The 12,627-nt window shown below is 45.5% G+C and overlaps 2 protein-coding genes across 4 annotated transcripts in view; one reads left to right on the forward strand and one right to left on the reverse strand.

The window, feature by feature from the left end:
• SPATA22 (spermatogenesis associated 22) overlaps window positions 1-12,627 on the forward strand; it is a 65,440-nt gene that overhangs the window by 33,831 nt on the left and 18,982 nt on the right. For all 3 annotated transcript variants that reach the window (XR_005814036.1, XR_005814034.1, XR_005814035.1), the window contains exon 10: window positions 1,625-1,714. The gene's annotated coding sequence lies outside the window, so the exon portion shown is untranslated. The remainder of the gene's footprint in view (window positions 1-1,624; window positions 1,715-12,627) is intronic.
• TMEM211 (transmembrane protein 211) overlaps window positions 1-12,627 on the reverse strand; it is a 61,297-nt gene that overhangs the window by 23,198 nt on the left and 25,472 nt on the right. The window lies entirely within an intron of this gene.

Genomic DNA, 12,627 nt, shown 5'->3' on the forward strand with positions numbered 1-12,627 from the left:
TTGGGCTATATGTCTTGGCCTTCATTTGTTGTCTGTCATACACTGCTGTCATTTTTCTGTAACATAATTCAAAGGCACTGGCCTAGCAATCCTGGTATAGTAATAGTGCCTTGTATCCTCTCAGCTTTCAAAACCACATGTCCATATTGCATATAGGATATTGCAGCCATAAGCCATATCCAGCCAGCGCGGGTTAATCTGCCACAGGCAACATACGGCTTGTAGCCTTCCAAATTCTTTAGACAGTACAGGAAAACAAAAAGCAGCCTTGCAGACTTAATGGACTTTTAATGGGTTTGATGGATTCTGCATCAGCAGTTTCTAATGGAACAGTTAAAGAGGAAAAATTTCTTTCCCATAGAGATTCCTAGGAAAAAGTGAACTGACAGTGCAAAGGCTCCTATTTGCAACACTTTGATGCTGTGCAAGAGAAAATGGCAGGACTCAAAGTCTTTGGCTTCTCTGAGAAGTCATTGAATTTTCAGGGGTTAGTAACTGAGCCGTGTCCGCACCATAAGCTTGTCACGTACTGCTGCACCCGTAAACCCCATGAAGCCGATGACCTCCTTAATCGGGGCCATTTAACTCAATCCCCTAGAGCTGGTGAAGAGGGGGTGCAGAAACTGAGGCTAAAAGTCTGCTCCCATGCCTAGACGGCAACTGTGTTTTTAGATGGGGAGTTGTCCTGCAGTGATCAAAAACAAGACAAAGGCTAAAATTCCTTTGTTGAATCCAGACAGGCAGCAGCAATAATATATTCCTTCTAGTCACATATTTTTGACTTTGTTATTTTTGCATAATCTTTTAACTTCAACTATTGATAAGTAAAATGGTTTACAAATCAGAAAGTAAATCACCATTCACCACTAAGCTACTACTGTGCCTTTCATTTGTAAGGCAGTTTTCAAACTTGTTTTTTGATCAGTTTGGCTGACATTTTGTTTTCCTACTATTATTTATGGGCTGTGTCTTATGAATGGATATGTAAAATACTTTAATTCCAGTTGTTGCAGTTTCTCAGATGCCATCACACAAAAGCTTTCTCCAAGTAGAACACTCAGGTACAGAGTTTGTTCTCAATTGTGCTGATACAAATTCAGCCATCACTCACTGAGGTCAAAAGGGCTTTCCTCAGATCTAGAACCATTATCAGTGTTTAAGAAAAAATCTGAGCAATGCTCTTCTCAGAGTGTGCATCACCACCTCCCAGCAGCACACTTTGAGGATGGGGTTAACTCACTTATCCAGTGTCCTCAGCTCAGTAACTGAACCTGGTGCTTCTTGTTGCAAGGGATTATCAAGTGTATTCAGCTGTGATTTGACTGCTTTAGTAATAATACATCAGAAACATGGCCCCATTTGTGCTGGGCAGATTTTGTAACATTTGCTTTCCAAGATTTTGGATGCACCCAGTCATTTTCAAGCAACCGTGTTGTTGGATATACTAAAACTCAGTGACTAATTAAAGCAAGTATATTAGTCCCCTTTTGATGGCAGGTGTTTAATTTTTTCCTGTGAGAGAACAGGCTATCACTGAAGCAAACCTGCAGCTCTTAAGCCTTTGCTTGCAAGAACTGTCGCCAGATGCCAAAAATCTTGCCAATTATTACTCTCCGTTTCACAGGTTTCTCTGATCTCTGAGCTTCTGACTTCACACCTGAGTATGGAACAGACAATGTGTGAAAACAAGAGCTTTGTTGCTAAGAAGCATTTGGTATGTAATTTTGCTATTTATTTCCTTATACTAAATGATAGTTCATTTCTCAGGAAGAAATGTGTAACGTGGTTCACAGCAGCTGTAGGTGAGGTGCAGTATCATGCAAAGGAGAGGGAAAGAGCAGTGCCTAAAAATTTGTGCTTCACGTTGGGTTACTCTGGTTATGGCTCGGTGGTTGCCTGGACTTGGGTCACTCGGTCAGCGGCCAGTTCCTGCACTTGCACACTGTCTTGTTGGGGCCAGACCTGGTGCCAGAGCAGCAGCTGGCCCATGGGAAGCCTCAGCAGGGAGGCAGCGTGGGCTCTGCCACTTGCAGGCCGAATGGGTTTCATTTTTCATCTCAGCACATGGAAATGGTATGGTTAATTTGTATGACATCGTTGTGACAACACAGAGCTGTGAAGATGACGGATGTCACAAAAGCCATTACAGGGCAGTTTGTCAAAGATGACTACAAACACAGCACAAGGCAAAAGACACAGTTTTGTGTGTGTAAATGAGTCAATTACAACCAGAGGCATGCAGGGCGCATATTTGCAAAACTACAGCTCTCTTGTTTGAAGACGTGCCTCTCAGCCACGTTATGCAGGGCTTTCCAGGCTTGCCTGGTTTTGCATTCAGGCAAGGAGGAGAGTAGGCAGGATCTGCACAGCCCAAATTGATGCTAGAGGCCTTGCACCACAAGGCCAACAAGTTTTGCTGGTGCTCTGCTGGACCCAGCACAACTCCTCCCTGTTTTAACCACAAAGTTCCCAAAGACCAGCCTTTCCTGGGGGTGGGGAGCAATCCTGCACAAGGCCTTCAAGAGTAATTTATCCTTATTTAGAAAGGCATGTTATTCTAATGGCATTCCATGCAAGGCATGATACAGTTTAAATGTTCTTCACTGGTTACAAACGTGACCTTCATTAACTCGTCTTTGTGTGCCTAGATCTACAGGAACAGCTCATTGCATTTCAATTTAATTTAATTTGAATGATAATTTAAAAGTTGTTTGATGCAAATGCGACCATCTGCATCCTCGCAGCTGACACAATTTTTAAAAATGAGTTTATTGGCGGGGTGGGGGGAGCTTGATGAAGAATTGAGCTGGGGGTCTTACAAGTACCCCTTAGAGCACCCCAGGAGCAAGCTGTGAGTGCTGGGGCAGGGGAGGAGAGGTGCTAAGTCAGGGAGAGGAGCTGCTGTGGGTTCTCAAAGCTGTGTGTGGCTGTATAAGCATGGAGAGATGATCGCAAGTCATCAAGCAATCCCAGGTCGTGGTACTGCTTGTCATCTGAGTCATGGTACCTGCCCCTTGGACAAGTCAGCCAGAGCTGCCCTGGCACTAACTGTGTGGTAGCTTAAGCTGCTTGGGAGAGCTGAGCCAGGTTCTCTGCTGCCTCATAGGTGGCACTCGGGTGCCTTGGGCTTGCTCTTGCTAAGGATTTAATTTCTGTTCTCAAACTAAGAGCTTACATTCTTAGCAGCACCTATCGGAGCTCACAGTGACTTTGATGGGAGGGAGGTCGTAGGAAATGCTCTATGTTCTTGCTATTGGCTAAATCTAAGCTGTGCCTTTCTATTTCTCCCTTCTGCTGTGGGCTGTGCAATCCTGGACACTCAGGGATAGTAAATAAAAAACAGTGCTAATTGCTGTTTGTTCACAGTCACTCCTCAGCTGCCAAACTTTGAATAACTTGATAAAATTGAAACCCTGACGTGTTGCACCGACTCTTCTAGAACTCACTCTGGATTGAATACTGACTTTGTCCTGAAGCGATATGATAAAGTGGTTTCTGTGACCAAATAAAGACCTTGAAAAGGCACCAGAGGAGCTATTTTGCTCCTAATGCTTCCTTGCTGGCAGAATTGTTCAGGTAGGATAGAAGGGGAGCTCCTTGCCCAGCCCTCATTTAGAACAGCATCAGTTCTCCTCTCCAGGGAGCAGGGTAGGATATTTGGAGAGCAGCTTCCCATCTGGGTCCACCAAAGCCTACGGGATCTCCACTGAAAGGGCCAGTGAAGGGGAGAGGGCTGTGGAGGTATTAAAACAAATTGCTTTCTGTCCTGTACTCTGAAAACATTCTGTATTTCCAATCACGCTTTTTTGGCACCTGTGTGCAACAGCCATTGAACTGGTGCTCCTGGGAATGTCATTGGAAGCTTTTAGCTAAATTTGCAGGCATCATCTCCCTTGCTGTTATGAATCTGGATGAGGGAAATGAGAAAATGACCCTTTCTAATATGGAGTGGTTGGCATAGCATTGCCTGTGGCTCAGGAGACCTGGGTTTAATTCCAAATACAGCCCTATGTTCCTGAGAGGCTTAATTCTCTCTTCTGATTTCTAGTGAAACTGCAGCATTACCATTCCTGAAAGAGGCAACCGTACCCATTTCTGCTTTTTTGGGGGGTTAGCACTGTGTGCTGCCACTTTCTCAAAAGTAAAAATAAGTGTGTACTACTTCAGCATAGTGGAATTGTAAGTGGGGTCTATACCAAAGCTCCATCAGAAGCAGATCCCTTATTAAAATAAGCGTGCTTATTATGAACAGTAGAGTTTATTGTCTTAGACCTAGGAACTGGATGAAATATTGGTAGAAAAATATTGCAGCAGCTTTCTGTGGCAAAGACTTAGCTACTGATGCATTTATGTAACGTTTTTCTTGCCTTTCATTTAAAGCCACGCTTTCTGCCATTTCTCTTGTGCTCGCTAAATTGGGACATGAGAAATCACATCTTTGGCAGCAAGAGCAATTGCCTAGAACTCCCCATACGGCTCATTTTTCTTGTTGCATTGTGTTTCGGGTGCCTCTGAGCTGCGTTAACAGTCATTCAGGAACACCAAAGCTTGGAGATGCTCGTATGGCTGCATTTTAGGTAGCAAGGTGCACAAATGACTCAGTTAAACTTGGTCTCACTTGAAGTTCACTTTACAAGCAGCCTGACAGCATCCTTGGCTCCCTAACTGGCAGGAGAAAACTAAATGTAGCAACCTAATTTCTTCATTTCTATTGGATGCCTCTTACTCTGTAAATTATATTTAAACTGTAGTTATGAACATTAAAAAATGTTATCTAAGTCGGCTTTTGGAAAGAAGCAAGGGAGGCCGCTGCTTTTCTAATGAGAGATCAGACTGAGTGAATAAGGTGTACAGAGAGGCTGAGAAGGTGGTTGGGAGCAGAGGCTTTAAACTGCGACTGTAATGCTGATTTGGGATCCTTCTGCTCTGTGTCAGTATTGCTTCTCACTGAACCCATTAGAGAAACACTTAACAGAAAAAGGCAACCCCCCTGGGAGAGTCTTCCACCTCCTGTAGATATTTGGAAGAAGGCTCACATCTACCCATTAGAAAAAAGTACTTTTAGCTTTTAAGTTCATATTATGGATCCAAACAACATATGCTAGAACTGAACACAGTCTTGCTGGGAGGGGATTTGCCAAATCCAAGGCTGTTCTAACAATAAATAATAAACCTAATTAGGCTCCTTCTCTCTGGAGCATCCAATTTTGCAATAGTGATACAACAGGGCATCAGAGCCTCTCTTCTTAATAGACATTCAGAACCGCACTGAAGTGTAACAACAACAACAAAAAAGCAAAATAACTTCATGCTGTTCTTGAGAACAGCCAATTGTAGACAGTTACATTATCCGTGGTTGTATTTCCCTACTATTGTACATCAGCAGCTTCTTTAAAAAAAAAAAAATTAAACAGCAGCTGGTCTGATCACTGTGCATTGCTATGCAAGACAGAGAAGGCAGCTATTTTATACGAATACTGATTGCAATGTGAGAAAACTATGGGTGCCTTATTTTTCTCACAATACTTAGTTTCCTGGTATCAAACATCTCTTTGATAGAAACCTTATAGTTTGGCTTTCAAGAGGCAAAATCACTTTAACTGGTGTGTTAGAAGGACTGCAGATTTCATCTGTCACTGAAAATCCTTCTGTGCTTCTTCTACAAACACAAACATCAAATGGTGGAGCTCTTCCAAGGCTGACAGCTCAGATATCCTTTTCTGGCCTGGAAGATGCTTAAAATGAGAAGTTTCAGAGAGAGAGAGAGAGATGAGAGGACTCATGTTTCACCATCTTCACGCTTGCTGTGAAAACTCCCACTATGTGCATTGCCCCTTGCTGGCAGTTCAGCTGAAAGACTGGGAATTCAGCTATCTTTTTCCTTTCGATCTCCAAGCTTTGGCTCTTCCCTCTGCACAAACCTTAAAACTAGTCAGAGGAAATGAACGGTGCGTTTCCACCTGCCGGTCTGCCAAGCCTGGCTGGCAAACCACAGCTGATGTTGCTGCTTAGTCCTGTGAGCAGCCAGTGCCGGTTGTGCGAGGAGGGTTTCGTGCCTTTGTTGCAGGAGGAGAGTTTTTTGTGCTGCTGGGGTAGGAACCCCTCAACAGCTTGGTAGCTGAGCCTTTTCCCCCTTGTGTCCTCATAAATTAAGCGTAACGGCTGCCTCCTGTTCCTGCAGACAACCATATTCTAATAAATCATGTAAATAGAGACTTGGAGACTCACTGCCCTTTATTTCACTCGAGTCCCGTAACTCAGCTGTTAATTGGATCTGAGATAAAAATCTATTTTCCCGCATGCTCCCTAAGCAGGATGCTGGAAGGTCCTCTCCAGAACAATACCCTATAGCATTGCCCTATTTGTTTTGCTACTCTCCTGCCCCATGGAAGAGAGCAGTAAGGCAGCCTGGCCAAGCCCATGACAAATATTCTTCATGGCTTTTCTGGGTCGCTCCTGTCCAGCTATCAGCTCTGAGCTGACAGTGTTTTGGTGAATTTTTTGGGGCTGTTTTTTGCAGCAGCGGCACAGCTGCCAATTCAGGGCTGTTTCTGCCTCCATTCCCAAAGCAGTGGTTTCCAAGGTGCCTGGCCAAGTGTAACCCCTTTGGAGCAATTACACCAGGCTGCTGGGGCTGCTCTAACCAGCAAATGCTTCATCCTAACAGTAGCCTTGTTTTTCAGAAAGGTACTAGAAATTTCTGGTAGTTTAACTGATTTAACGCCCCTTTTCAGGTGGGAATTTTATAGATGAAAACAGACGTGAGGTTCAACCAAAAGGGTGTTTGAAGCTTCTTTCTCTGGAGGTAAACGCTAAATTTTCTGTTTACTTCTTGCTTTGCACTAACTACAACACAGAAGAAGTTTCAGGCCCTTTTAGAACAGCTCTTTAAAGAGATTAATAAAACCTACACCTATGGAAATGAGGAAATCCAATGTTTTTTTCAGCATTTTTTCCCTCAAAAGGGAAATCCTAAAACTTATGCAAGAAGACTTGCAGTGGGGTCTCTCGTCTAGAAATCTGTCACCTCCTTGGTCCTGTCCTGCCGAGTGGGTGGCTTTGGCTTGGGACGCAGCCCCTGTCCCCTGCCGAGCTGTGCACAAACAGCACTGAGAGCAGGGTGATGCCTTCAGTTGGCCCCGTGCAGAGCCGCAGCCTCACGCAGCTCACGCCAGCTAGGCTGTGGCAGTTTGGCTGCTGTTCTTGGTGTTTGTAGACCTAACCCGAACCAGTATCTAGGAGCAACAGCAAGATAGTTAGCTTTGGCAATTAGCACTGCCTAGCTGAAACTGCTGTGGACCAAAGGCACGTTTTTAGACTGCAGAAGCAGCAATTAGCGTTTCATTAAAGTAATGAGCCTAGCTAGACTTCTGAGCCTGCCTGGGTATGCTGTTCTAATTTTGGGATCCGTCAAACTCTAGGGACATTGGCATGCCTTGGATCTTTCACCATCATGGGTGAAAAACATGCCTGGAAAGTGATGGGAAGATTTTTGACTTTTCTTGGTTGGCTAATGGCCGTGGACATCTTGGTTTATGTGTGAAGCATCACCGGACAGCAGCAACTGCAGAAAAACCGGATGGGTGCAATTGGCTCCGTGTCCTTGAAACGGGGGCCTCTCTGGCCCATAGGAGGCAGAGATGGCTCAGGGAGGCTGTTTCTGCTCTGGCTTTCAGGTTCTACCTCCAATCTAGGGGTAAATAGAATATAAACAATGTCCTGTCTTATCCGTAACCCCAAGCTAGCATTCTTTTCACTAGTTTTCTGAAGGAGAAAAACATGTTTCTGCTCTGGTTTCGTATTTCAGTTCTGGTTCCTGTTTGGAAAAAATAATGCCTGTGTTGGAAAACATACTTTTTTTTCTTTTTTTTTTTTCCCTTGAAGTCTTGCCTGCAGCTGCAGCTTGGTGGTTCATTCACCTTAAAACTGAGGTCAAATCTGCCTTGAGGGGAAGGGGCTGACACCACTTTGCCAGGTGCTAGGGCCCAGTCAGGCTGAGGAGGGTCAGTTAGGCTGTGCCACTGTTGGGCACCAGGGAGCTGAGATGGCAGAGATGCATTATGTGCACTAAGATGCATATGCTGCATTCAGGTGCCAGGTTTCAAAAACTATTAGCCATAATATAGTGATTCACATCTTGTCAAAATGTCTTTTGGTTGCTTTCATTATTTTGCATCCATGAGATGAGTTAGTGACCTTAAACAATTTGTTAAACTTGTTCCTGCCTGTACAGAGAAGGCAGTCTCGTTTTCTTAATTAATAGCTGCTGTTCCCTATCTTTCTTGCTTGAAATACCCAAAATATGAGAGGCACACAATATGATTTATTATTTTCAGTGATTTTCGTGATGAAAATCATAATGCAGAAGTTCATTGGACTTTCCCTCATAAAGTCTCTAGCGTCCCCACATTTCGTACAGGTTTTAGTGTGGTGTTTATTCCATCTTGGCCTCACCTTGTGAAAAATACTTTGTCCTTTGATATACTGATATATTTAAAACTGGACTGGACAAATAAATACACTGAAAAAATGCTGAAAAACATCCTATTTCACTGGCAGATAGATGAGATGTATCTTTATAGGTAGTCCTGGTTTTGAAGGTCCAGGATAAAAATTTGCTGTGCACATCCCTCCCCACCACTGTTCTCACATATTAAGCTCCAGCTAACATACCAAACAGTATTTAGTGGTTTTGCTAGGAAATACCACTACAGAATCAGCAGAATATACCTTTTCTTTGACTGCTCTTTGGCATAATACAAAAATAAAACATCCTGCTGTGAAGCTTTCTAATATCCTAAGGATATTACCCAATGCAGCTGTTAAGATAGCCTCTTTTCATTGCAACCTGCTAAGTTTTGTGCTTTACTACTACCAGTAACTTGGAAACTTACTAAAAAAAAAAAAAGGCACAGAGCCATGCTTCAAGCAGCCTTCTGCTAAAGAAATGATAAAGTCATAAACTTTCTAGACAGTAGTTTTATCAGGAAGGTGTTAAAAGTAACAGCCAATAACCAAGGAGGTCTTTGGTGCCTGTCTTCTGAATCAATGCCCTTTGGGTTTGAAGAAACAGTCCTCTGGGATATGCACTTTGCATTTCCATAAGGACTCTCTCTGAAGAACATATATCAGATATGGATATACCAGAAAAATAGGAATGCTTTCCTGTAGACAAAAACTTCAGGAGGAAAAAATGTGTTCCCTCATTCACTGCTTGATTACACAAGAGGTTTTTATTTATGGCTCTCTATCAGGCTTGGGATTTTCAAGGGGGGAGAATACAAAAGTATCTCATCTGGCTTCCATGAAGTTTCTGCCACTGAGCTGAGCAGAGGGGAGGGAGCTCAGCAATGGGATGCCCATTTGCAGGTCAGAGACAGGCCCCCTCCCCGTGACATTGGTGTTCAACACCCACTAAAACTCCAACCTCAGCACTGGTCACTATCGGCAGTATTTGTCACAGCTCATTACCCAGCAGGAACCTGGAAGCCTGGTGACCTTTCCCAGGGGGACAGGCAGAAAAGCAGCTACACAAAAGAGGGAAGAAAATGTTGTACACTTCAGAAGAGAAATAATTGAATGTTATTGTGATGGAAAACACTGAGCTGACAACAGGCATGGACAAAGATTTTCCTTTTAGAGCATTGGTTGTGGGACATATGGGGTTTGGACATCTACCCGGGTTCAGCTCCCCTTCCTGCTTTCCCTCCTGATCCCCCACTTCCAGGGAATTTCACGCAGGTAGGGGAATGGCCTTCAGGTCCCAGTGGCATTAGGGTGTGGGGGAGCCAGGCATCTTATGATGCACTGGAGCAAGGATCAGAGGTGGGAGAGCTGGGGCTGCCTTGTGTGGTCTTCTGACAAGCAAAAGATGCAAGAGCCCTAAATATGTGATTTCTTTGCCTTGAGTCCCTGAATAGGTATATTTTTAGCCTTTATCCCCAAAGCTTCCCAGCTTCCATAGTGAAGGACTCCTAGGACTCCTCCCAGACTGCCTCCAGAGCAGACTTCAAATAGGTCCAGGTTCCCAACTACCTTTTTCCCCCCTTCATTTCACTCTAGTTTTTATTTAATCTGACTTCTCCAGTCTCCTGAGACAAACTGATTAATTCTTTTCTCCTTCATAGTCCCCTGAGTCCCTTGTTCAATCTTTCCTGCCTCAGTGAGATCTTAATAAATGCTGTCTGTGGCTGGAAGTGGGATTGGGTCTCAGAACTGTAATTAATTTTTTACTTCCTCCATTGCTTCAGTATGCTATTTACAGCTGTCAGCCCATGCAGAAGCGGAGGTGAGCAGACTCCCTTCAACTTTTGCTGCTGATTAATGCCTTGTATCTACCTTTCTTCCTCCTTCCTTTCTTACATTTCTTGGTTTGCTTTGTCGCCAGTTTACTCTTGACACATGAAAACACTGATGGACTTCCAGTGAAAACGTAATCCCAGCGACAATAATTGCCACTGTTCCCTCTTTGCTCATGTTCTATTATTTGAAAGCCTCTTGCTCCAGACAGGCTGCTCATGACAGGACATCCAGACCAACTGCAGCAGTGTGACCATGGTCTCTCTATAATCTCCCCAGTTATTTCCTTCAATCTGCTCGCCAGTAGCAGCTCACAGGATTTTAACTGCAGCACACTGACTGTCAGCCCAGGGAGTGCTTTGGAGGCATTGCACAAAGGGAGAAGGATGCGAGCAACTGGGAGAGTGGTGGGAGAAACACAGCAGAAGTGACTAGGGGGATGGGCAGCCACGAGTGAGGAAAAAGCTATTTAAAGGGCTTGTAGTGGTTGGTAGAGGGGAGCACAGTGAATGCTCAAAGCCTGCAAACATCACCAAATTAGGTAGGGTGATGCTGTGGAATATAAATACGAGCAGATTGAAATTAATGTAGGTATAATTGGGCTGAGTGGGGGCAGTTGCTCCTTGCTGGCTGTGGGAACCTCCCCTGGTGGGGCAGGGAGCCCCGGCACTGACCGTGTTTAATCCTGAGGGAAGTGCCTGGGCCTCCTGCCCAGGACCCGCTCAGGGTTTCAGCAGTGAACTGGAAAGCTGCATTCAATATGCCAGCAAGGGAGTGAATGCAAATTTCCTCCTTCTCCCTCTCTTTTAGGTGAGATTTATGCCACCTCCACATGCACAGCCTCCTGGCAGCAATAAATCACAGAGGGGGAGGGAATGCAGTGAGGAAATGGTTACCCTGCAGTTTCTGTGCGAGGGGTAGGGAGATGGGATGTGTGGGATCAGCCAGCCGCTCCCAGGCATGTAGCCCCCGCATCACAAACCCGGTCCAGCACGCACTCCTGCTCCTTCCAACAGCCACACCAGAGACCACCTCCCTGAGCCAGGGAAACAGAGAAGATTTGCTGCTTTAGTCACCCCCCTCCCCTTCGCTCTGTGTGATTGTTGCACGTGTGCCCAGACACCGGAGGCTGGGACAGAGCTGGCAACCTCATCTCGGCAGATGGGTTTATTAGAGATGAGCGCTTTGCCTGCTCTGTGCCAAAGTCCTCCCCAGCGTGTGATGAGCTGGGCATCCCCCAGGCACGGGCTGCGTCGCAGACCTACAGCTCCTGCATCAGCAGGCACCTCACCTGCTGGCTGGGATGGGCTGGAGGTCCTGGTTCAGCCCAAGCTGTGGCAGAGCACGGCCCTGCCAGCAACTGGTGCAGGTGGAAAGATGTGAACTCTGTTTTGCCCCTGGCAATGGGCATTAATTCCGCTCACCCTGCAAATCTGGTGCAGCCTCCTCGACCTCTCTGTTGTTTGACAAGGGTGTCTGGGTTCAGACTGGGGAAAGCACAAGAGCCACAAAGAGCCGCAGGGACATGAAGCAAAATAAGCAGATGTGCCTAAAGAGTATCTCTTGTTTGGGGCCTAGAAAAACTCCAGAGACACCTCTCAGGCACTATTAGTGTTGCTGTTGGGTGTCTTAACCTCTGCTCTGCAAAGTGGAATTGGTGGTGAGCAAGGCCATGGACATATGCAAAGCAAGGCAGGTGCTGCAGGAGAGTTCTCAGTAGCCACACAAACCCTGCAGGGCAGCAGCTCAGTGCTCTGCTACATTTTGCAACTCCCTGGCAAAAGCACCCAGTTGATCTCTGATAAAACCTTTCTGTCTTTTCCCCAGTAGCCGCAGCCATCTCTCAGCCTTACCTTTCAGTCCCCCTGCTCCTGAGAGTGACAGGGCAGCTCTCAGGACTGGAGTCACAGGAGATGCAAAGTCCCCTTCACACTGGCCACAAGCAGCAAGCACAAGAAGGCGCAAGGGGAACAAGTTCCCTCCAGTGCGTCGTGCTGGGTCCGGCATGCTCTGCAGCCCACCACAGCCGCTGCCTGGGCCAGGGAAACAAGCGCTGCTCCACAGGTTCGGGGTTCAACCTCCAGGAAAGGCATTTGGCTGCTGCCTGTAAGCACGTGACTACAGTTTAATCCACTTTCAGAGCAGAGCTCTGACAGGCCCCCAGCAGAACTAGGACAGCTAAAAATACTCAGTGCATGGAGAAAATAATAATTTGGGTAGGGCTGAACCCAAGTGATTTATCTCAAATCAAAAGGTGTAAAACATGGTCTCATCGGGTCAAGCATCAGAAAAGGAACAAAGACATGAGCTGGTCACAGGGTTTAAGAA

Source organism: Cygnus olor, chromosome 20 (assembly GCF_009769625.2).
Source record: "Cygnus olor isolate bCygOlo1 chromosome 20, bCygOlo1.pri.v2, whole genome shotgun sequence".
NCBI classification, from domain to species: Eukaryota; Metazoa; Chordata; class Aves; order Anseriformes; family Anatidae; genus Cygnus; species Cygnus olor.